The following is a 26,662-nucleotide window of genomic DNA, read 5'->3' as shown; positions in this document are numbered from 1 at the left end:
TCTACTGCTGTGTTGAGGCCACACTCAGGTTGGAGGAGCAACACCTTATATTCTGTCTGGGTAGCGTCCACCCTGATGGCATAAGCATCGATTTCTCAAACTTCCAGGATTGCATCCCCCACTGTACCATTACTATTCCTCTTTCCCTCTCTCTCCTTATCTTCTTACCTGCCCATCGCCTCTCTCTGATGCTCCTCCCTCTTCCTTTTCTTCCGTGGTCTTCTACCCTCTCCCATCAGATTTCCCCTTCATCTCTTTCAGCTATCAACTTCCCAGCTCTTTACTTCCCCTCTCCAACTACCACACTCCCTCTCCCGATTTTACCCATCATCTACCACCATGCACTTCTTCCTCCCCCTCCCCCCACATTCTTGCTCTAATTTGTCATTCTTTTTCCCCCCAATCCTGATGAAGGGTCTTTTTTTCTCAATCCTGATGCTTACTCTTTTCCGAGGTAAAGGCACAGCCGTGGAGGTGGGAATGAGTGGACTGTTTTTGAATACATAGTGTGAAGCTCATCCTGTAATCAAATCAGACACAAGAATATGAATAGTCTGGTGCCAGCAAAGGTGTGAAATGAAGTAGGGGATTCAAATTTGCAGTGGGGAGCAATTGCACTAACTTCTGCGTTCCCGGTATCAGGTGAGGCTTCCTATCTGGTAATCAAAATCAAAAACAATAAAACTGCAGTCGCTGAAAATCTGAAATAAAATCAAAAAATGTTGGTAACACTCCACTGGTCAGGCAGCAGCTGTGGAAAGAGAAACAGTTGACATTTCAGCTGCAGAACCCTTCATCAGAACTGGGAAAGAGAAAATAGCAAGAAACACGAGTTGAGAATTTTTCTCTTTCCCAGTTCCACTGAAGAAACCTGGATCTGAAATGATAACTGATGTTGCATGTCTGGCTACTTGTTTCCAGCACTTTTTGCTTTTACTTCTTACCTAGTATTGAAAGTTGGATAAGATGTCTGAAAACTGAGATGGCAGATGGATTGAAAAAGCTATGATGGAGTACCATTAGTGTACATTATAAAAATGTTAAGTCTATGAATTATATCACTGACATACAGCAACCTGAAAAGAGATAAGAGGTCATAACAGCCATCAGGTCATTGTGGTTCAAACCCATACTGTGGATAATTTAGTGAAGTAATGTCCTGGTGCTTTTTCCTCCTCCTTTAATTATTTTGTTTAAAAACCGAATTGATTATCAGATTTGTATTTAATACAAATCAGTTCATGCATGCAGTTTTACAGTCAATTGCAAAACATTAAGAATTCAATATTGCCCGTTCAACTTTGCACATTTCTGGACTATTTTGCATAGATATTGATTGTTTAAAATAACGAAAATTGACCAGAATTTCTTGATTAAATTGACTTTGTGCTTTTTACGAAAGCCTTTGAATGTCATGCGTAATTCCATTTTATTTGCAGGTGTTGGCAGATTGCAGTAAGATGCCTTTAGAATTTCTGTTAATAGTGTTATCACAAGATTAATGTAGACGTGCCTTTATGACCACCTGGACCTTTAGTACATGGTCCCTTTGCTGTGGTTGCAATTTCCTCTCAAATTTGAATAGGCCACTTAAACCAGCTGCACATTCCCTTGTTCGGCGTGTATTTCTTTTTTCTATTTCATACTCATGTTTCTGCTCAGCTCAGTAAATTAAAATGCTAGAAATATATCCACAACCTACATTTCACAAGTTCATTTAATAGTTTGATTTTTATAATTTGTTACTGTGTCTTTTTTTGGGAATGCTTTCCTTTATGTTGTTCCTCCTTATAAGTCATTATTTTGTTCTGGTTCTGATAAAAGGCAATGCCTGAACTGTTGACTTTTCCTGTCTTTCCACAGGTCTTATGCCTGAATTGCTAAATGCTTCCAATATTCTATGTTTCTGAACATGTCTTTGATGATGTAGCTTTCAATGCTGATTTTAACATTAAGAATGATCTGCCTGTAGACAGTTCATACATTGTGGCAGTTCCTCACAGAATTTCATAACAGTGGAATTAAGATAAAAGAGATGTTATGCATTTTGCATAAGTTATCCCTGATAGCTCAACTTGGTTTCAATCCATTCCATCCTTACACAAATGCAACCCTCCAGAAGTGTATGAAATTTAATTTAGATAGTGTATCTACTGTCAGTGAATTAAACTGTGTTACATGAAACAGTTCCTGTGCATTCTAATACAAATTATTTTCTCATCTTAACCATAGATCTGGTTCCATCATTATATCACAGCTAATCTTATGGCACAAATATTGTATTTTAATTACTTCTTCTTGTATTTCCTACAATACACAATATTCACTGATTTAAAATACAGCTAACATTGAAATATGAACATCCATTTCATGGCCTTCTCACTATACATTTGAACACTCAAAATAAATAAATTTAATTTCTAAACCTGATTATTTAAGATTAGATTTCACTCGGTAACATCAAGTGATATCAAATTCTAATTCTAATAACTGCAATTCCAAAAACAAGTATCTTTGTCAGCCAAGGCAACACCTGTGTCGGACAGTGGGCCCATGTGGTTGTTTGACCATAGTTTTTAAAGGGATAAAATATCGTGCTATTTGGAGCAATTCTAAATAGACATCTTAATAGGCCGAGTGCTAGAAATGCAAGTTTGAAAAATTTATGCTTTGATGCAAATTACTTTACAATAATTGCTGAGAATAACTCAAAAACAATACGTGCAGCTTTATGACATTTCTATTCAAAGGAATTAGGTCATTCAGCCCCTGAAGCAAACTGACATTCATTAGATCATATCATTATGTGACCACAATATCTTCCAAATTCAATCAAATCACAGTCAATATCTCCTTGGGGGAGGGGGTCTGTCCCAGATTTTCATTACAGCTTTGTGAAATATTGTTTCTTCATTGGGTCCCAAATGGCCGAGTTTTAATTTTAAGATTACATTCTAGATTTTTGCAATAGAGGAAATAGTTCCACACAGACAGCACCCAGGATGGATTCAAAGCTGGGTCACTATAACTTTGCTGCAACATATTACCCAAAACTGAAATCTGTACTCTGGATTTAAGCTGTACAAGGTTCTGTACAACAAAAAAAAAGTTTCTTATTTATAAATTCCAGATTTTTTAAAGATTAAAGACAATATTTCTTATTGAGTACTTTCTATACCTTTGTACCAAGAGGTATTTTGGTTGATTCACGGAACAGAAGGGTTTGGAGAGCTATGGGCCAAACCTGGCAACTGGGACAAGCAGGGAGGTTGCTGTGGTTGGCATGGACCAGTTAAATTGAAGGGCCTGTTTCTGAGCTGCATTGCTATGACACTATCTTTAAATTATCCAAGTCCATTTTCTCCACAGTTCTTTCATTGGCAAAAAAAAAATGCAATTCACATTTCACAGATCTAAATTGGATGATCTAATATTTCCTCAATCTGGACTCTACCTGCCATTGTTCTGTCAGTTCCATATTGCAACTCCCTCTCCCTAGCTATACTACCCAAGAGAACATCATTAACAGACTAGAATATGTGTCTATTCCTATTTCGTTATTAATAACCTTGGTGAAAAATTGTGACACTAAGATAGTTGTCCAAAGGAAATCATGTTATATTCTGCCAAGGTGGAGAAACTTTCTTATGGCTTAAAAAATATCAGATCAATAAGGTTACCTCAGATTTCAAACAAAGTACTCTTCTGTTAAAGACTCTGTAGGATTGGTATTTTACCTCATCCCTACAAACAGACTGGTAAATTAATTGCTGGTGGCTGAGCAGAATTTTTGACAAGGGAATTTTAAATGGCCAAAAGTAATCTTTATTTTGTGGTGATGTGCTCAAATTGAGCTTGAAGGATTACTCCTCTATGCTATGGCTGAACCCAAACGTAAATGCATCACCTTTCAAAGGGACAATCTACTACCAATCTCACAAGTCTGTGGCTGTGGACTTGCTTCTGGGGTCTTTACGGTTTAATGTTTAATATTCTATCTAATTTGTTCACTTTTTTCCCTATCATTTATCATGGTCTTGTGTGGGGTTTTTCTTTAAATGGATTCTATGGTATTTCTTGTTTTGTGGTGGTCTGCTAAATTTCAATGTTGTATACTGTATATATACTTTGATAATAAATGTACTTTGAACCTTGAGGACAACTTCTGATGAATGAGCATCCCTAATGGCAGGCCTCATCTCACTCATCCACCTTCCTAACTACAGTGTCCACCTGGCTAAGTGCTTAGTTTTTTTAAAAATAAAAACTTCATCATTCATAAACAATTATACTTTATTGTCACCAAACAATTGATACTAGAACGTACAATCATCACAGCGATATTTGATTCTGCGCTTCCCGCTCTCTGGATTACAAATCAATAAATATTTTAAAAATTAAATTATAAATCATAAATAGAAAATAGAAAAATGGAAACTATGGTAGTGCAAAAAACCGAGAGGCAGGTCCGGATGTTTGGAGGGTACGGCCCAGATCCGGGTCAGGATCCATTTAGCAGTCTTTTTACAGTTGGAAAGAAGCTGTTCCCAAATCTGGCAGTACGAGTTTTCAAGCTCCTGAGCCTTCTCCCGGAGGGAAGAGGGACGAAAAATGTGTTGGCTGGGTGGGTCATGTCCTTGATTATCCTGGCAACACTGCTCCGACAGCGTATGGTGTAAAGTGAGTCCAAGGACGGAAGATTGGTTTGTGTGATGTGCTTCACCGTGTTCACGATCTTCTGCAGCTTCTTCCAGTCTTGGACAGGACAACTTCCATACCAGGTTGTGATGCATCCTAGAAGAATGCTTTCTACGCTGCATCTATAAAAATTAGTGAGGGTTTCAGGGGATAGGCCAAGTTTCTTTAGTTTTCTCAGGAAGTAAATTATGACTGTATCTTCCCCGTTATCCAAAAACTAAGTTTTGCACTGCCCCAGCAGTGCATTTATTGTTAATCATAATTTTGAATTACATTCCACATGGTCTAATATAATTTCTGTAGTTATAATAAGATACACTTTAATAAGGTTTCAAGTCACAAGAAAGCTCTAGGGGGAATTGGTACCCATTTTAGAGTACATTGCAAACAGGCAAAACTAAAATCTATTTAGAATCTTCGCTCCTGTTGTTCTCTACTTGGAGCTGATTTTCTGACAGTATTGTGTGTATTATAGCTCTGAGGATAATCAAAAATCATAAAAGGTAATATTAGTTAGGGTTATCTATACATCTACGTCTTCATCTCTGTCATACACATTCACAAGTATATTTCACAAAGCCTCAATGTTCTCAAAAGCAAATGGAGTATTACATATTTGGTCGTTTCTGGAGGTCTCTGAAGCATAAGTATTTCTTACTGGATGACTACCCTGTACCCTTAATGTAGGTATAGAGAGATGTGCTTCCGTCAGGCATTGCTACACCTCTTCAGAATCAATCGCCTCCCTACTTACTCCAGGTTCTGCAGTGGAGATGTCTGCAAAAACTCAATTAGATTAAGGTCCCCTTTATAGATCCAGACTGATTCACTTCAATAACTTATTATTTTGTGCAAATACCCTTGCAAATAGATTTTATATCGTTAATAGCTTAAATAAAAACATTTTCCATACTTGTTTGTTACTACTAGCAGCAACTTCTTGTCTAAACTAACATTGCCAGATAAAGACATCAAACTAAGTGAATTAAACTGATGCTTTCTTTTTTACATAATGCCAGCAATATTTGGTGGCAAGATTCTAAACAGCGATGAGATTCCATCTTGATGGTTTGAAAAAACATTTCAAAAAATGTTACAATGCATATTTTTTAAATCAATATTCTCAGATATTGTAAAGCATTTTCCAGTTACAAAACCAATTACAAAGCTGATGTGGATTTGGAAAGGTTACTTATATGTGAAAATATCTTTGGGTGAACATTTCCATTTATTACATAATATTCTAGCCTGAAAGAGCATCTCCAATACTTGACAATTTTGAAGGTTTAAACGTCTGAACAAAAGACAGTGTGTAATGAATTACCAGCAGGATCAAAGGAACATTGAACAGCAAGATGTGAAAATGTGGAGACGTGCCTCAAGGACTGTCTAACCTGAGAATGGTGAAGAAGAAGGTCAATCTCAGGTTCGTCAGCCCATGAAACACTTCTTATTTGCTAAGAAAATTACAAAACTACTCTGCAAGTTCATCAGCATTATGTGTCTACGTGTAGATATTTTATATTTATTCTACAGAATTAAACACTGGACCCCATTTTGATGCATTTTATTTAATTGGTTTTATTTTTGGAATTTTTTTGAAAATGTACATGATTCAATATGTTACTAAGTTTGAAATTTCATTCTGATCTTAAGCCTGTACATACACTGTTCCTTATTTGCAAAGCTTCTTAAATATACCATTGGAAAACCTTATTAAAACATCATTTGGGAAATAAACTGCCTTATCATAGTCATTCCTCTTCATCATAATGAAATATTTGAATTGTTATTCATTATTTACATCATGTCCAACAGATCATTACTTTTAGTCTCAAAAAACAATGGTTCTGTCAGGGGATGCCCTGCAAATTTTGTTTCTTATCAAACACACACTTGCACTGCATTGGTATCATTGCTATTTATCATGTGCTCCTTGTGTGGATAGGAGTGTGAGCACAGGTTAGAGTGAAGTAAGGATGGCCCTCTCCACAACTAATAACCATTCACCAACTTTCCCTATCTACAAAAGATTTAACATGTCCTCAACAAAAGGCAACTTTAAATACCTACACAGTCTCAAATGTGGTCATCTTTTCTGCCATGAGATTTTTAAAAAATATATGTCTAAGTGAAGTGATGGTCCTTGGTCAAACAGCTCTCAAGAAAAGGCAAGTGTGACAGTGCAGCATATCCTTCCAACCTTTTTGCAGTTTGAGCTCATTTAAAAACAACCTTATAATAACTACAATAAAATTGCTTGAAATACCACAATGCCAACAGTTAAAAGCCACACTGGAGTATAATCCATGATGCTAAATTAATGGCCCAGAAATTTTGAACTATTCTTTGATAAAGGTGTTAGATCTTGTTTAAATTTAGCTTGATTTCTCAAGGAAAAGCTGCATATTATCCTTTGTACTCACGAGAATTCTGATTAAACACAATAACTGAAAAGAACAATTAAATATTCTGAACTTGAGAACAAATAACATGAATTGGTAAATTGGTTTATTATTGTCACAGATACTGAGGTACAGTGAAAAACTTTGTTTTGGATGTCTTCCATACAATCATTTCATCCCATCAGTACTTTGATGTAGTATAAGGGGAAGCAATAACAAAATGCAAAATATAATGTTACAGTTACAGACAATGCAGGCAGTCGTTAAGGTATAAGGCAACAGCAAGGTAGATTCTTGGGTCAAAAGTCCAGCTTCACGTATAAGAGGTCTATTTGATGGTCTTCAAACTGTGACATTGAAGCTGTCCTTGAGCCTGGTGGTACATTCTGTCAGATTTTGTGTCTTCTGCCTGATGGGAGTGGGGAGAAGAGAGGAAGTCTGGGGTGTGGTGGGTGAGGTCATTGGCTGCTTTACTGAAGCAGCAAGATATGTAGGCAAAGTTCATGGAGGAGAGGGTGGTTTTCATGTTGTACTGAACTGCACCCACAATCCTCTGCAGTATAATCGTATGGAAGACATCTCTGTAAGTGTAATCCATAATAATCCCCTGCCTCAATTCTTTTCTGTGTGTGTTTTTCCTCAAGTGTCTTACAATTTTTTTAAATACAAGAGCTAGTTTGTCCTTCTTTTGGGATGTATTGCTTTCTTAAAAACAAGGCACTGATAACATTGGATTGTTTAAAAAGAAATAAAACTCTTTTTATCGTTCAAGCTAATGCTGTTCTTGAAATAATTTACCCATATCCTCTAATGTGGTATCTACTTCCAGTTATTAAATTCTGTTTCTTCAGTTGATGGAACTCTCATCAAGACAATCATGAGCTGGAACAGTACTGAGTTCAACCTTTTCTATTACACTTCCCACAAATCAAATACAAATCTCATATCTCATAATTACATTGTCCAAACTTATTCCTGCAATTCTAAAGGAGAGGAGGAAACCAGGCCACTACCATCCTTTCAACTTTCCCATTATTGCCAAGGTGATCTGGACCTCAGCTTGGTTAGTCCAAGACCACCATTCTACATTCACTCTACCCTTCTAGGGAATGAAATTCACATCACGACTACTCACCACGTCATCCTTGTATTATGCCAATCATCTTGAATTTGTTTTCTGATTACCAAGCCTATAGTCAACAGAAATAATTTCTCATTATTTATCATGTTGAATGACCTGCTTCTGAATTTTTCTATCTCTTAACTTCCAACTTTCTCAAAGTACAATCCCAGCTTCTGCCATCTATCCCCAGAAACAGAGAAAGAATTCAAAACTGGGGTGGGGGAAGGGCATAAATGTAGAAAATTACTAATAAATTTAATTGCAAATTCGGGGGGAATCAGCCTTGCAAGAAGAGACTGTAATATTACAAGGAGAAAGTGAGACAAGTAGTATAGATACATGACAGGGAAAGACGTACTTGAAGATTGAAGGAATAGAAAGACGTTGTTGCAGTAAATTTGGAATGATGTATGGGTGGGAAATTAATACAGCATACATGACCGGGACAGACTGCTGAATGTAACTCAACACTAACTGGATCTGATAGATGTAATTGGTTTCAACATCCATACCAAGGTAACTACAAATTGTGATCATTTTCTGAAAAGATAAAGAAACTTCTGAGCCCCATCTGGGTTCATGGGACTGGCTTAGTATCATGATATCCTCAACTTTCTGGGCAATATTTGTCCTAGTTTTTGAACAGAATGATATCGTGACAACTGCAAATTGATTAAAGGATCTAAGGGAATTTAAAATTAGTTATCAACAGAGCTACATATATTTGGTTAGGAGAGGTGCAATAATGCAAGATGACTGTGAAATTGAATGGTAAATTAGATGTTTGAGGAATATTTAAGACTTGGCTTATACTTGAGTCTAGAATGATGAGAGGTGATTCCATTAAAATGTATACAATTATTTTTAAGAAGTTTGACAGGGTAGATATAGGGCTGATGTTTTCTCTAGGTGGGGTGAAAGAACTAGGGACCAGTCTGAGAATAAATTGTCAACCACAGAGAGAACTGAGAAGAAACTTCCTCTAGGGAATAGCGACCTTTTATTTTATCCAAGAGGGTTGGGAAGACACGGTTATCAACCACATTCAAAACACAGATTAATAGATTTGTAGAAACTATGTAGCTGAAGGGATATGTATTTGCTTGAGAAAATGGCACTGAAGTAAAATATCAGCCATAATCTTATTGACTATCAAAGCACGTAGAAGAGGCCAAATGGTCTACTATTCATTCCATTCACATTTTTACATTCTTAGCACAGAAGTACTGCTTTTAATTTTTCTGCTTCTCTGCTGCCTAAATAATTATTTCAGTGAAACAAATTTCATGCTGAAATATTCAGTTTAAGTATAAATTATTCATCTGTTATAATATTATTATTCATTCTAAGTTATATAGTAAACCTCACATGATGTTCAGTTTCCTAATTTTAGATGTATTTTTCATGAAGAGATCAAGGAATGAGAAGTTAAAACAGGAGTAAAATGAGATCAAACTAGGGAAGACAGGAAGAGGTGGAGAAGCATTATTTACATTAATTTAACACTGCTTATACAACTATAATCTCACTCTATTGGCTTAAATAATCAGCTACAATCTTGAATATCAATTAATTATTAGCAATGTTAGGCAAGGTAGCACATTGTTTACATCACTGTAATTGTAGCCAGATTTCTGTGCCATTGACCCAGAGACACACACTCAAATTCTATCGTGGTGCTCAGGAAATTAAATTCAAGTAATTCAATAAATCTGATATTTAAAAACAAGGTTAGTCTCAGTAACAAGTGGATTGTTATAAAAATGGAATTAGTTCACTAAGGTTGCAGACTCTCAAATCCAAACAACACACACAAAATGCTGAAGGAACTCAGCAGGCCAGGCAGCATCTATGAAAAAAGTACAGTTGATGTTTCAGGCCGAAACCCTTTGGCAGGAACTGGAAAAGAAAAGATGAGGAGTAGATTTAAAAAGTGGGGAGTGGGGAGAGAGAACCACCAGGTGACAGGTGAAGGGTTTCAGCCCAAAACGTTGACTGTACTTTTTCCATCGATACTGCCTGGCCTGCTGAGTTCCTCCAGCATTTTGTGTGCATTGCTCAGATTTCCAATATCTGCAGATTTTCTCTAGTTTGTGATTCTCAAATCCACCTTAATTTAGAGGTAAGTAAGGGATAGACAATAAATGCTGGCATTCCCAATAACATCTGCATAGCTTAGACAAATTAAGATACTGATAACTTAATTTTTAGAAACTTAAAGAGCAGAAAATGCTAGAAATAAACAATAGAGATATCAACATTTGGAAGAAGAAAGCTGACATTTTCACGTGGAAGTCTCTTGGGAGGGAAAGGTAGCATAGTGGTTAGCACAACATTTTACAATGCCAGTGACATAGGCTCAACTCCCACCACTGCCTGTAAGGAGTTTGTACGTTCTCCCAGTGAATGTAAGCGTTTCTTCCGGGTGCTCCGGTTTCCTCCCACAGCCCAAAGAAGTACCGGTTGGTAGGTTAATTGGTCAATGTAAATTATCCTATAATTAGACTAGGGTTAAGTCGAGGTTGCTGGCTGCATGGCTCAAAGGGCCAGAAAGGCCTACTGCAATAAAGTAAGTGTCCATTTAGGACATACAGTGTGGTAAAACAAATCAAACTATAGATTATTCTCTAAATGGATAGTGTGCATTTAGATCATATGACATGTAATTCAGAGAGAATTAGGTTTTCAGGTGCATGAATCACAAGATATTAGCAGACAGGCCCAACAGGTAGTTAAGAAGGAACATGACAAGTTAGCCTTTATTCCAAAGGTTTGGAACTAAAGAATAGGAAGATTTTGTGCAATTGTACAGTAGCATTGGAGGCAGTCCAAAGGAGATTCACTAGACTAATTCCTAGGATGAGGGTATGCTTCTTTAAAAAAGTGGGGTGACTGTTTAGGTCTGTACACTTGGACTTGAAGAATGGCCGTGTGGGAGTGATCTTATTCAAACATATAACAATACCAAGGAGGCTTGACAAGGGAGATGTTGAGCTCTTTTCAAGCAAGAGAACATAGCTACAAAATAAGGGATTGATTATTCGTAACTGAAGCTATTCCCTCAGAGAGTAGTAGAATCCTCTGCAGTGGAGGACAATTCAGTTTGCTTCATACAAAGTTGGATGATGTTAAGAAACAAAAGCATATTGGTATTTATTTTCTTTCATAAAGTTTGCAAAGTAGATCAAAACTAGGAAATGTCTGAAACAAGCTCTTCAGTTAAAACCACGACATCCACATACTCATCTATTGTAAATAGCAACAACAGTCTGTGAATGCATGAGTTTCATTTCAACCCACTTTGAGTGGCTACTATTCAGTCCCACAAAACTACCATACTATTGGTCAACCACATTTCTCAATGTACAATATACTAAAAAGGTAGCAAAACTATTCAATTTTGCTTATTTACATCCACACAATTTATGATTACTACAACATAGCTTGCCACCTCATATGCCAAAATGAAGTTGAAAAAATATAATGAGCAAAGAGAGTTTTACCTACTAAACTTTCCTTGTATTAATCAAATGTGCATTGTTGCCTCTTGATCCACTTCACATTCAGTAGGAGATGTAATGAAGTAAACACCAATGCAAGGTGTAGATGGAACAAAGTATCATCCCTAGGAATGACCTTCCTTCTGCTACCTACAGGCTTTGCTTATAATGTTTACTTCTGTCTTGACAAATTGTAAACTATTACTATCAACCTTCATACCAACCTATGCTACTTCTTGTGGCAAAAACTTTGTGCTAATACATGCTCTTGAGCAACAAAATCAGGCATTTTTCTCGTCCTGTAATAATGGCAACAACAAATCCATGGCTCCCTGAACTAATCTTGTGCATAACATGTCTGACTATTTCCAATCAATGGTGTGTATGATCCTTCTCTAACTACTTCTTCCACACCATCCACCAGTTCTTTTTCACAGCCATCCCAATGTTCCGGCTCCCTCAACGGACCCAACATGACTCCTTTATCTTCCAAAGCAGCACTCACAAAACGCTACAGAAACTCAGCAGGGCAAGCAGCAGTTAAGGAAAAGAAAAAAAAATTGTCTATTTTTTGGGCAGAGAGATTTCTTCAAGATGCTTCTTCATCCCTGAAGATGGCAGAGTCTGTCATTGCAACGTTATAATTGATACCTGTACCCAGCTGGAAACCCCAGAAGAGGTTATTAGTCTCCTTGCTGTTTTGACACCATCCCTACCACACTTTTAAGGACTCAACTTTTTTCCAATTTGTTAAACAAAACTGAAGTTTTTCCAGATGCCTTCAAAATTGCTGCTTTCAAAACCCTACTTAAAAAGCCAGACCTTTATAGTGAAGTACTAGCTAACTCAGGCCTATATCAAATATCAAATGACGAAGGGTCTCAGCCTGAAACGTCGACTGCGCCTCTTCCTATAGATGCTGCTTGGCCTGCTGCATTCACCAGCAACTTTGATGTATGTTGCTATATCAAATATTCTCTTTTTAAGCAAGGTCCTTGAGAAGGTCATTTTCAACTCACTCAACAACTTTCTGAATGAGAACAATATTCTAGGAAAGTTTAATTCAGCTGTTAGAGCAAACCACAGCGTGGAGATGACCCTTACCAAAATTGTCAGTGACTTTATTCTCAGCAATGACGCCAACAGGGTTTCAGTTCTAATTCCCCTAATTTGAAATTCTGCCTTCAACACAATTTTCCACAACATTCTCCTCAATCACTTTGAAGACTGATTTGGCCTCTCTGATAGTGCCCTTAATTTGTTTAACTCATACATCCCAGAGAGAAATTTTTTTGTCTGTCTTGGAGACTATTTTTCTAAGAGATAAGATGTATCCTTAGGCATAGCTCAGGAAAGCCATTTTGATCCCCTTTTCTCCTTTTACATACTCTCCTCAGGTGACATAATTAGAAAGCAGAAACGTGATTTCCACAATTATGCTGATGACACTCAATTGTACATCTTGGTTGACCCTGATGATAACACTTCATCTTGTCTAACTTCTGGTATGGCTGCAATAAACAAATAGATGAGCAATATTTTCCAAAAACCACATGAAGGTAAAACGGATACACTTTTCATTGGTCCCAAGGCCAAAGGAGATAAACGTTTTGATGAACTTGGGAACTTGGCTGCCTTTGTAAAATCAGAAGTAACGAGTATGGCTGGGTGTTTTCCTTGATTCAGATTTGAATTTCAAATCTCACATAAAGTGACCAGTACAACATTTCTACACACAAGTAATAATGCAAAGGCACGCCTGTTTCTCAATTTAATGACTTTGAAAAACTAATTCACATCTTTATGTAGAATAAACAAAATTACTGCACTGCACTTTTTACTGGCCTTCCAAAGCAACTTCAACTCAAATCAGAACAATGCTGTGAGACTTTAAACTGAAATCACGATGAAGGAGCTTATCACTCCCATCCTACATACTGTGCATCTTTTAGAATTTCTCTTAAAGTTATCTTACTTGTTTGTAAAGCTCTAAATGATCTAAGATCGAAGTACTTCACTGAATCATTTTTGTTTTACTGTTCAGGTTCTTCTTCCACCGGTCTTAAGTTTAAACAATCTCACTCAAAAGAAAATTGGCAGGTCGGCTTTCTTTAACCACACTCTTAAACTGTGGAACTCAACACCTAAACCTATAAGGGATGCAGACTCAGTTGACACTTTTAAGTGCCAGCTTAAAATCTGCTTATTTAACTGTGGTTTTAACTATAATTTTCACTGTTATTTTTACATTTTATAAAGGTAAATATAAATTTATTTTATATTTATGGTACCTGGGAGTCAACATAGCATCCGGGTGTCTCTTTCACATCCACAGAATCTTCAGCTTGATCATCTAACTATGGAATCCACAATCATAGAAAACATAGAAACATAGAAAATAGGTGCAGGAGTAGGCCATTTGGCCCTTCGAGCCTGCACCGCCATTTATTATGATCATGGCTGATCATCCAACTCAGAACCCCGCCCCAGCCTTCCCTCCATACCCCTTGACCTCCGTAGTCACAAGGGCCATATCTAACTCCCTCTTAAATATAGCCAATGAACTGGCCTCAACTGTTTCCTGTGGCAGAGCATTCCACAGATTCACCACTCTCTGTGTGAAGAAGTTTTTCCTAATCTCGGTCCTAAAAGGCTTCCCCTCGATCCTCAAACTGTGGCCCCTCGTTCTGGACTTCCCCAACATCGGGAACAATCTTCCTGCATCTAGCCTGTCCAATCCCTTTAGGATCTTATACGTTTCAATCAGATCCCCCCTCAATCTTCTAAATTCCAACGAGTACAAGCCCAGTTCATCCAGTCTTTCTTCATATGAAAGTCCTGCCATCCCAGGAATCAATCTGGTGAACCTTCTTTGTACTCCCTCTATGGCAAGGATGTCTTTCCTCAGATTAGGGGACCAAAACTGCACACAATACTCCAGGTGTGGTCTCACCAAGGCCTTGTACAACTGCAGTAGTACCTCCCTGCTCCTGTACTCGAATCCCCTCGCTATAAATGCCAGCATACCATTCACCTTTTTCACCGCCTGCTGTACCTGCATGCCCACTTTCAATGACTGGTGTATAATGACACCCAGGTCTCGTTGCACCTCCCCTTTTCCTAATCGGCCACCATTTAGATAATAATCTGTTTTCCTATTTTTGCCACCAAAGTGGATAACTTCACATTTATCCACATTAAATTGCATCTGCCATGAATTTGCCCACTCACCCAACCTATCCAAGTCACCCTGCATCCTCTTAGCATCCTCCTCACAGCTAACACTGCCACCCAGCTTCGTGTCATCCGCAAACTTGGAGATGCTGCATTTAATTCCCTCATCCAAGTCATTAATATATATTGTAAACAACTGGGGTCCCTGCACTGAGCCTTGCGGTACCCCACTAGTCACCGCCTGCCATTCTGAAAAGGTCCCGTTTATTCCCACTCTTTGCTTCCTGTCTGCTAACCAATTCTCCACCCACACCAATACCTTACCCCCAATACCGTGTGCTTTAAGTTTGCACACTAATCTCCTGTGTGGGACCTTGTCAAAAGCCTTTTGAAAATCCAAATATACAACATCCACTGGTTCTCCCCTATCCACTTTACTAGTTACATCCTCAAAAAATTCTATGAGATTCGTCAGACATGATTTTCCTTTCACAAATCCATGCTGACTTTGTCCGATCATTTCACCGCTTTCCAAATGTGCTGTTATCACATCCTTGATAACTGACTCCAGCAGTTTCCCCACCACCGACGTTAGGCTAACCGGTCTATAATTCCCCAGTTTCTCTCTCCCTCCTTTTTTAAAAAGTGGAGTTACATTAGCCACCCTCCAATCCTCAGGAACTAGTCCAGAATCTAATGAGTTTTGAAAAATTATCACTAATGCATCCACTATTTCTTGGGCTACTTCCTTAAGCACTCTAGGATGCAGACCATCCGGCCCTAGGGATTTATCTGCCTTCAATCCTTTCAATTTACCTAACACCACATCCCTACTAACATGTATTTCGCTCAGTTCCTCCATCTCACTGGACCCTCTGTCCCCTACTATTTCTGGAAGATTATTTATGTCCTCCTTAGTGAAGACAGAACCAAAGTAATTATTCAATTGGTCTGCCATGTCCTTGCTCCCCATAATCAATTCACCTGTTTCTGTCTGCAGGGGACCTACATTTGTCTTTACCAGTCTTTTCCTTTTTACATATCTATAAAAGCTTTTACAGTCCGTTTTTATGTTCCCTGCCAGTTTTTTCTCATAATCTTTTTTCCCCTTCCTAATTAAGCCCTTTGTCCTCCTCTGCTGAACTCTGAATTTCTCCCAGTCCTCAGCTGAGCCACTTTCTCTGGCTAATTTGTATGCTACTTCTTTGGAATTGATACTATCCCTAATTTCTCTTGTCAGCCACAGGTGCACTACCTTCCTTGATTTATTCTTTTGCCAAACTGGGATGAACAATTGTTGTAGTTCATCCATTCAACCTTTAAATGCTTGCCATTGCATATCCACCGTCAATCCTTTAAGTGTCATTTGCCAGTCTATCTTAGCGAATTCACGTCTCATACCTTCAAAGTTACCCCTCTTTAAGTTCAGAACCTTTGTTTCTGAATTAACTATGTCACTCTCCATATTAATGAAGAATTCCACCATATTATGGTCACTCTTACCCAAGGGGCCTCTCACAACAAGATCGCTAATTAACCCTTCCTCATTGCTCAAAACCCAGTCCAGAATAGTCTGCTCTCTAGTTGGTTCCTCGACATGTTGGTTCAAAAAACCAACCCGCATACATTCCAAGAAATCCTCTTCCTCAGCACCTTTACCAATTTGGTTCACCCAATCTACATGTAGATTGAAGTCACCCATTATAACTGCTGTTCCTTTATTTCACAAATTTCTAATTTCCTGTTTAATACCATCTCCGACCTCACTACTACTGTTAGGTGGCCTGTACACAACTCCCACCAGCGTCTTCTGCCCCTTAGTGTTACGCAGCTCTACCCATATCGATTCCACATCTTCCCGGCTTATGTCCTTCCTTTCTATTGCGTTAATTTCTTCTTTAACCAGCAACGCCACCCCACCTCCTCTTCCTTCACGTCTATCCCTCCTGAATATTGAATATCCCTGAACGTTGAGCTCCCATCCCTGGTCACCCTGGAGCCATGTCTCTGTGATCCCAACTATATCATAATCATTAATAACAATCTGCACTTTCAATTCATCCACCTTATTACGAATGCTCCTTGCATTGACACACAAAGCCGTCAGGCGCTCTTTTACAACTCTCTTAGCCCTTATACAATTATGTTGAAAAGTGGCCCTTTAATGCTTGCCCTGGATTTGTCGGCCTGCCACTTTTACTTTTCTCCTCATTACTGTACTCCTCTTCTCCCCCCTTTCCTTCTGAGCCACAGAGTCAGACTCAGTGCCAGAGATCTGGTCACTACAGCTTCCCCCTGGTAGGTTGACCCCCTCCAACACTATCCAAAATGGTATGCTTATTATTGAGAGAAATGGCCACTTATTCCCGTTCATTCTCCTGGCAGTCACCCAGGTACCTGCCTCCTGCAATTTATGAGTGACTACCTCCTTGTTGCTCCTATCTATCTCCTCATTCTCCTGTGTGAGCCAAAGGTCATCAAGCTGCAGCTCCAGTTCCCTAACACAGTCTCTAAGGAGCTGCAGCTCAATGCACTTTGTGCAAATATAATTATCAGGGAGACTGGAGGTCTTCAAGCATGCCCACATCTCACACAAAGAACATACCACTAACCCTGAATGCTTTCTCACCACGCTATATTCTACAAACGTATTAGACAAAGTGGCCATGAGAGAAGTGAAGTCTATCACAGCAATACACTATACATTATTCAGGACCTCATAAACTATTTACAGTTTCAAAATATGATTATCAATAGCATACACAAGCCCGAGGGGCCCACCTTTCCTAGAAATTCCCCATTGTGCTCGTGGATACCATGTGCTCCTTCTGCAGGGACACTGAGGCAGAGTCCTCGTGAATGCCTAACTAATCCAGACCAAGTGTCAAATCAACCTGAAGATCTCCTGAGCAGGCTTTCCTCATCTGTACCTGGTAACCAGAGATCATGGGGTGGGGCTGAATTGCAGCATCTTCAAGTATTCAAATAGAGGCTGCAACCTCTCACACTCCAGATGCACTGTCTCCACTCAGCCACAAAAATGACTGGCGGCTGGGGAGTCTGTGAACTGACTCAAAAATCTATTGCATGGCACTGCACTATGCAACAATTTCTACCCCATGTTCACAATGTAAATGGGGAGGACTTCCAAAGAGGATCTCCAAATTAAGGAAATAGTTCACTTGGGTCGTGTACAAGGTAAGGGTTGAACCTAGGTCTCTTGCACTATGAGGCAGCAGCTCGACTTGCTGTACGGTGAGGCAGTGTTAAAATGCTTCTTTGCAGCATTGCTGCTGGAAACACTTTTTTCCACTCCAGCTCAAATTGTCTCAGCCTTTCCTACCACAAAGACACTAGACACTAGAATACTACAGCACAGTACAGGCCCTTCGGCCCTTGATGTTGTGCCGACCCATATATTCCTTAAAAAAACGTACTGAACCCACACTACCCGTTAACCCTCTATTCCTCCATTTTTCTGACATCCATGTGCCTGTCCAAGAGGCTCTTAAATACCCCTGATGTTTTAGCCTCCACCACCATCCCTGGCAAGTCATTCCAGGCACCTACAACCCTCTGTGTATAAAATTTACCACTTATGTCTCCCCTAAACTTCCCTCCCTTAACTTTGTACATATGCCCTCTGGTGTTTGCTATTCATGCCCTGGGAAACAGGTACTGGCTATCCACCCTATCTATGCCTCTCATAGTCTTGTAGACCTCTATCAAGTCCCCTCTCATCCTTCTACGCTCCAAAGTGAAAAGTCCCAGCTCTGCTAACCTTGCCTCATAAGATTTGTTTTCCAACCCAGGCAACATCCTGGTAAATCTCCTCTGCACCCTCTCCATAGCTTCCACATCCTTCCTATAATGAGGTGACCAGAACTGAACACAATACTCTAAGTGTGGTCTCACCAGAGATTTGTAGAGTTGCAACATGACCTCTCTACTCTTGAACTCAATCCCTCTATTAATGAAGCCCAGCATCCCATAGGCTTTCTTAATTATCCTATCAACCTGTGCAGGGACCTTGACGGATGTATGGATTTGAACCCCAAGGTCCCTCTGTTCATCCACACTCTTAAGTAACCGACCATTAACCCTGTACTCAGCCTTCTGGTTTGTCCTTCCAAAATGCATCACCTCACACTTATCCGGATTGAACTCCATCTGCCACTTTTCTGCCCAACTCTGCATCCTGTCTATATCCTCTTGTAACCTTCAACAACCTACAGCTCCATCCACATCTCCTCCAATCTTCATGTCATCCGCAAACTTACTCACCCATCCTTCCGCCCCTTCATCCAGGTCATTTATAAAAATCACAAAGAGCAGGGGTCCCAGGACAGATCCTTGCAGCACTCCACTAGTCACCGACCTCCAAGCAGAATACTTTCCTTCCACTACTACCCTCTGCTTTCTTCCTGTAAGCCAATTTTTTATCCAAACAGCCAAGGTTCCACTGATCCCATGCCTCATGACTTTCTGGATGAGTCTGTCATGGGGGACCTTGTCAAATCCCTTGCTAAAATCCATGTAGACCATGGATTACTGCCCTACCCTCATCAATTTCTTTTGTTACCTCTTCAAAAAACTCAGTTAGGCTCTTGAGGCACTACCTTCCCTTCACAAAGCCATATTGACTATCCTTGAGTAGACTGTACTTCTCTAAGTGCTCGAAGATCCTATTTTTAAAAAACCTCTCCAATAGTTTGCAGACCACCAACGTAAGAGTCATCAGTCTATAGTTCGCAGGATTCTCCCTATTACCTTTTTTAAACAAGGGAACTACATTTGCCATTCTCCAATCCTCCGGCTCCTTCCCTGCAGCCGAAGAGGATTCAAAGATCATAGCTACTGCTCCAGCGATCTCTTCTCTCACTTCCCACAGCAACCTGGGGTATATCATGTCCAGCCCTGAAGACTTATCAATCTTGATGTTTTTAAGAAGATCCAACACTTCTTCTTCCTTAATCTCCACATTGTCCAGCACACAGACCTATTCTATTTCAACCTCACCCTGATCAACGTCCTTTTCACTTGTGAATATTGAAGCAAAGTATTCATTTAGGACCTCCCCAACCTCCTCCACCTCCAGGCACATGTTGCCTTCTTTATCCTTTAGCGGCCCCATCTTCATTCTTGTCATCCTTCTGTTCTTCACATACGCATAGAACGCCTTGGGGTTCTCCTTCATCCCACATGCCAAGGCCTTCTCATGCCCCCTTCAAGCTTTCCTAAGTCCTTTCTTAAGCTTCTTCCTGGCTACCCGATTTTTCTCATGAGCCCCTCCTGCTTCCTGCTTCTTATACCTAACATATGCTTTCTTCTTCCTCTTGACGAGTTGCCTCATATGTTTCATCAGCCACGGTTCCCTTTTCCTACCATTTTTTCCTTGTCTCAGTGGGACAAACCTATCCTGAACCCAGCACAAGTTGTCCCTAAACTTCCTCCACATTACTTCTGTGCTTTCACCCTTGGACATCGGTTTCCAATTTACTCTCGCTAGTTCCTGCCTCATCCCTTCATAGTTAGCCCTTCCCCAGTTAAGCACTTTCCCATTTTGTCTGTTTTTATCCTTTTCCATAGCTATGCTGAAGCTAAGGGAGTTGTGGTCACTCTCAACAAAATGCTCCCCACCAAGAGGTCTGCCACCTGACCGGGTTCATACCCAGAACTAGATCCAGTATGGCCTCTCCTCTCATCAGCCGGTCCACATACTGTGTCAGGAATCCTTCTTGAACACACCTGACAAATTCAGCCCCTTGCAGTCAGGAGGTGCCAGTCAATGAGGGAAATTGAAATCACCCATAACTACAACCCTGTATTTCCTGCACCATTCTAAAATCTGTCTGTTTATCTGCTCCTCGGTGTTCTGAGGGCTATTTGGGGGCCTATAGACCACTCCCAGCACAGTGATTGATCCCTTCCTCTTTCTGACTTCCACACACACTGACTCAGTGGACACTCCCTCTGCAATGTCCTCCCTTTCTATAGCATTTTACTATCCCTGACCAGTAATGCTACTCCCCCCTCCTTTCTACCTCCCATCCTATTCCTTTTAAAACACCTAAACCCCAGTATCTGCATTAGCCAATCCTACCCTTCCTCCAGCCAAGTTTCAGTAACAGCCACAACTTTGTAGTTCCACATACTGATCCATGCTCTGAGTTCATCCCCTTTATTCCCAATACTCCTAGCATTGAAATAGACACACTTCAATCCCTCTAACTGGCTACATTCATGTTTTGTCCCCCGCTTGTCCTTCCTCACCAACTCAGAACACATAGCATCATGCTCTTGTCCTTCCACCCTAATCTCTGCACTCACATTCTGATTCCCACCCCCTTGCCAAACTAGTTTAAGACTGGCTTGTTTTCAGAGGTTGCTCAATATTATATGTTGTACAGTGTGCATTTCAAGTTCAAGTTTATGGTCATCTGATTGGACATATACACAACCAAACAAAACAATATTCCTCTGGAATGTAGTGCACCCACAACATATATCACACACAGCACATAAACCAAACTATTATACTATTAATAAGTTAATAAAATATTATTTAAAATGCCCCTAGTAAAGCACAATACAGGTAAATGGTAAAGATAAACAGCTTGCTGTTCTAATGGCAAGACATCAGTGGTGGTAGGGAATTCATTAGTCTCACAGCCCGAAGGAATAAACTGTTATCCAGTCTGGCAATCTTATTCCTGACAGTTGCGGGCCAAAGAAATTGTGGGATGGGTGGTAGGGATCCTCAGCAATGCTTTGAGCCCTTCATCTGAAATGCTCTTGGTAATTGTCACGAATAGGAGGGTGGGTGACCCAGTGATCCTCTCAGTGGCTTTTAATTTGTAGAGTCCTGCAGTCTAATTTTCTCCAATGTCTGTAAAACCTTATCAGATTAGTTTTCTGTTTGACAGTGCTTTCCATCTAACAAGTCTGACTGAACTTTCTCAAATATACTGAATAATTTTCAAATGTACTAATTTGCAAGCTAATCAACATCTTCACTTGAAAGTCTGTTGCTGCTTCTTCTGTGTGAGGCATAGATACTGTATAACCCAAAACTTACTGTCTGAACTAAAGTGCATTCACTCTGATAGGATTAAACTACAGACCATCTGATAGCCATGCAGGCATATCAGGGAAATGTGAAAACAACAGGGTTGCTGTCTTAAACTTTCTGAATATGGACTGGGACCTCCTACATGCAAAAAATGTAGGCAGAATTTGTTAGGTGTATCCAGGAAAGTTTCTAAAATCAATATGTGAATAGTCCAATAACAGAAGGGGCCATTCTTAACCTATTGTTGGGGGAATAATCCTAATCAGGTTACTAGCTTTTTAGTGGGAGAATGGCAAGGGAACAGTGATCACAACTCCTTAAGTTTTAAGTTATCTATAGATAAGTATGGACCTTATGGGAAGGTATTAAATTGGAGCAGGGGAAGTTATGAAAGTATTAGGCAGGAACTATGGAGAGTTATGTTCAACAAATGCTTTAGGTAAGTTAAAATCTGATATGCAGATGGTGTTTAAAAACAAACTGTGCGAAGTACAGGATAGTTAAGAAGGAACGCCAAGTATGGCAAAGCCCAAGAACATTGGATGTAAAGAGATGTTAGTCAAGAAGGTAAAGGAAACACATTTAAAGTTTAGTAAGCTAAAATCAAACAGAGCCCCTGAGAATTATAAATAAACTAGTACAGAACTCGAAAGAATTTAAGAGATGAATACATACTATACCTTATAAAGTGGCCACTAAGTGTATGTTCATGGTCTTCTGCTGTTGTAGCCCATTCACTTCAAGGTTCAAAGTGCTGTGCATTCAGAGAAGCTCATCTCACACCATTGTTGCAACGCATGGTTATTTCAGTTACTGTCTTCTTCCTGTCATCTTGAACCAGTCTGGCCATTCTCCTCTAACCTCTCTCATTAACAAGGCGTTTTCACACACAGAACTGCTGATCACTGGATGCTTTTTTTAGCACCATTTTCTGTAAACTCTAGACACTGTTGTGCTTTGAACACTTTTAACTTGCGCTGGACACTTATAACTGATTTTAACTGACATGTGGCTGTTGTGTTTTACCATTTATTGTTATGTTTATTATTTAGTGTTGCATTTGTTATGTTATGATTGCACTGTCCCTGAGAAACGCTGTCTCATTCTGCCCTGCAGAGCTGATGTATGGTTAGAATGACAATAACGTTTTTTGAATCTTGAATCTAAATACCCCAGGAGGTCAGCAGCTTCTTAGATATTCAAACAACCCTGAATAGCACCAACAATCATTCCATAGTCAAAGTTATTTAGATCACATTTATTGCCCATTCTGATGTTTGGTCTGAATAACTGAACTTCTTGATCATGTCTGCATAATTTATGCATTGAGTTGCTGCTACGTGATTGGCTGGTTAGATATTTGCATTAACAAGCAGGTATACAACAGGTGCTCCTAATAAGGGAGTATCCAAACAAGGAAGAACAAGGGTCTTACTATGAGAATATAACTCATATCCTATCATAATCCTCCCACATGTTCTGTAGGTGTGAAAAATACATTAATATGTTTCTTGCAAAAATCTCAAAAAAGTTTCATATGAACTTGTCATTAAACTGGAAAAAGTGCAAATATAGACTTAGAGTATGTGGATGTTAACAGGGCTGGAGTGTTTGAGTGAAAAGGTGAGGCTGCATAGCCTAGAACTGCATTTGTCAACGTGGAGCGGAGAGCTCGTTTGTAAATCTGGCGGGAGTAAAGGATGTTGGAAGTGGAGAGGGTTGAGTACCTTAGGAGGGCTATAGAACAGGTAGCGGAGAAGGACTGCTGGGGTAGCAGTTGGTTTCCGTCCTCTTCCCACTCAGTCCACAACAGAGTATCATCACTCACATCATGAAATTTGTTTTTTTGTGTGTGATAGCAGTGTAATACATAAAATTACTACAGTACTGTGCAATTGTCTTAGCCACCCTAGCTACATATACGTGCCTGAGATTTTTGCACAGTACTGTATGTGCCACAATTTTTTGGACCCAAAGGGGCCTGAAGTATTTTCAAGCATTTGTGCATAAATTAGACTTGCATTAGGAACAATATTTAACAATGTGTATCAATGTTTCAAAATATGCTTCTAACAATTACTTCTTATTTACCCTAAACAAACATGAACTTATATGGTACAAGGTGCTCCCTAAGTGAAACTGGACTGAGGTGAATTTGTGCTAGGATGATCCTACATTGGCATGAATATTAAACAGTTGGTCTTAAAGGAATGCCTTCCACAATCTTGTCTCTTCTAGCATGCAAGAGCGCTGAGGCATATGTTTGAAACTCCCTCATCTGCAAGTACCAGAATGGATTTTGGAATAAAACTCAGTTCTTTCACAGGGAGGAAGTTCATTTGAAAAGACCTCCTGAGCTTTGGGGAGAGAGGTGAGTAGGGAAATCCAGCCAACCAAGCAACAGAACTAAAGTGCTGCAAGAGTGTGATAAAGCTTTGAGCAGAAAAAAAACTTAAATGAAAGTGGAATTGCCGAATAGTTTCCTTGATGAGCCGTTTACAACTTCTGCCCCTTCACCAATGGGTCTGCTGCATCGTGACAATACATTGGTACAATGCCATCTAGTGGCAACTGCAGTGGTTTGCACAAGAGTTCCAATTTAACAGTTTAACCCACTGTTGCATAAAACCATCTGGTGACAATGAATCACATGACGCATGGACTAGCTATAGGGGGACCAATTTAATGAAAACCCTTCAAATTATTTCTTGCAGACCATCAACATTAGTGAATTTCTGGCATTTCACACCTCTTGCCTAAATAGTGAGTCACAGGGCCTCATGGAAAGCAACACTAGAGTGCGGAAAAGCTGAGAGCCCAAATCAAAAATCAGCTTTGCCAGCTGTCAAAGCTGCCAAGGACATTGATGTTATTAATTTCTGAAGGATTCAAAGCTATTGAAAACAATTTAAATATTTGTTCCAATAAAAATCCATAAAAATATTTATGCACTTCTAAACAAAAACATTAAAGTAAACACAATTAACTTAAAATCCTGCTTATATACTTCCACTTCTAAATGTTTTTCCCTTTAAAGGTACTGGTTTTGCTGTTCCTGCACCAGGTCTAACTTGGCAAAGGTTTCCAGCATAACTGCGAGGAGACTTCAGCCAGTTTGCACTTGGATGCTGGAGACCATGAGGAGTACAATTCTGGAGCACCACTGGGGAAAGAAAATCACCAGCCAACAAGTTTGGGAGTTGCACGTGTTCATCAAATTCCTGACATGATGAAATATCAATAGTAAACTGTCGGCATTTCTGAGCTATCAACATTTCAACTCTGCAACCACAAGCCTTTTTTAAAAATCTATCTAGCACAAAGGACTATTCATAAAGAATTTTTGTGCTTATGTATTCTTAGTTCACTGACATTGATATACAGTATTTGCCAGCTATTAGAAAATTGTTACTTTCTTTCAACTTGGTAACACTCATTGAATACAATACCAAAAAATGTAAGATACCAGTGTAAAAATAGTATGAAGCTTGACAGAGATTTACCATTTATTGACAGAGTTTTATACCAAAGGACATTACATGACACATAATTCCTAATAACACTGTCTGGAATATGTCTAACAACAGTATTGTTTCTAAATTAGAGGTAGCTTTCTTTATAGCTGGGGCATATTATGTAGACTTAGACATCTAATCCCTGCTGGAAGCTAATACAACTTAACAGAATTCCCTGCACACTGACAAGTCCGACAGTTCCAATTTTTCCCTTATTTTGTGTGCTTTTAGTTTTTTTTGAGGGAAGAGATGACGTGTTTTAATAGACAACTCATTAATTATTCCCAGTACACGAATTCAATTAACATTCTCTTGTGAAATTGTGGAAAGCAGTGAAATATCCTGGGGAACAGTATTTTCAAATATGCCATTACTTAAATAGTTGGCAAATATCTCTTTGTTGCCAGATTAGATAAAGGACACAAAACAGTATAAAATTCTATTAATGAAAAAACTCATAATGTTGAATGTTATATTTAGAAATTTCCCTTTACAAATGAACAATTTCAGAGTTCTGCTTTAATAACTCTACTCCAAATTGTGATACTGTTCATGGCTAAGGCCTAGCTTTCTTAATGAAGTAGGACAAAGGATTTAATATAGCAAAAATGGGACAAAAGGAGGATAGTCATTGATGCACTTGCTCAGAGCTAGGTTGAGGCATGTAGCAAACTATTGCATTATGTTGATACATTTGGTATTTAATACTATTCCTGTAATTTCTATTCAAAGGTTAACTTACTATCAAAGCGTGTATCCATGTACAACTCTGAAATTTGTCTTCTCCAGGTAGCCATGAAACAAGAACGAACAGGAAAGTCACTCAGAGAGAAACATCAAACTCACCCGCACATGCACAAAAAAGAAGGGCATCCCAATCATCAACTTCAAAGCATTCCCCCATCACACACAAAACGGAAAAGGATCATTGACCACCTCCCCCCAAACACCCTCTATTCACACAACAAAGACAGAAAAGGAACGGGTGATAAATAAACACAGAATATAATAACCATAAGTCTGGAAAAAGTCCACAGTAATAGCCCAGTCCATAAATCTAGAACCACAATACCACCAACATTCATCAAAAGACAGGGACACCAGGGGTGTCCAATTCCATGGCAGTTATAATATTGTATTAAACAACAGCTTAAACCTCACAATGATTGCAAGGG

General features: G+C 39.2%; 1 long non-coding RNA gene across 1 annotated transcript in view; it reads left to right on the top strand.

Moving 5' to 3' along the window:
* Positions 1 to 25,881, top strand: part of LOC134336547 (uncharacterized) — a 33,183-nt gene extending 7,302 nt beyond the window's left edge. The window contains exons 2-3 of the long non-coding RNA XR_010015827.1: positions 24,211 to 24,343; positions 25,010 to 25,881. This is a non-coding gene — a long non-coding RNA (uncharacterized LOC134336547). The remainder of the gene's footprint in view (positions 1 to 24,210; positions 24,344 to 25,009) is intronic.
* The last annotated feature ends 781 nt before the right edge of the window (positions 25,882 to 26,662 follow it).

The sequence above is a fragment of the Mobula hypostoma genome, chromosome 2 (genome assembly GCF_963921235.1).
Source record: "Mobula hypostoma chromosome 2, sMobHyp1.1, whole genome shotgun sequence".
Lineage (NCBI taxonomy): Eukaryota > Metazoa > Chordata > Chondrichthyes > Myliobatiformes > Myliobatidae > Mobula > Mobula hypostoma.
Note: the sequence above shows the minus strand (reverse complement) of the source record. Positions and strands in the feature narration are given on the sequence as shown.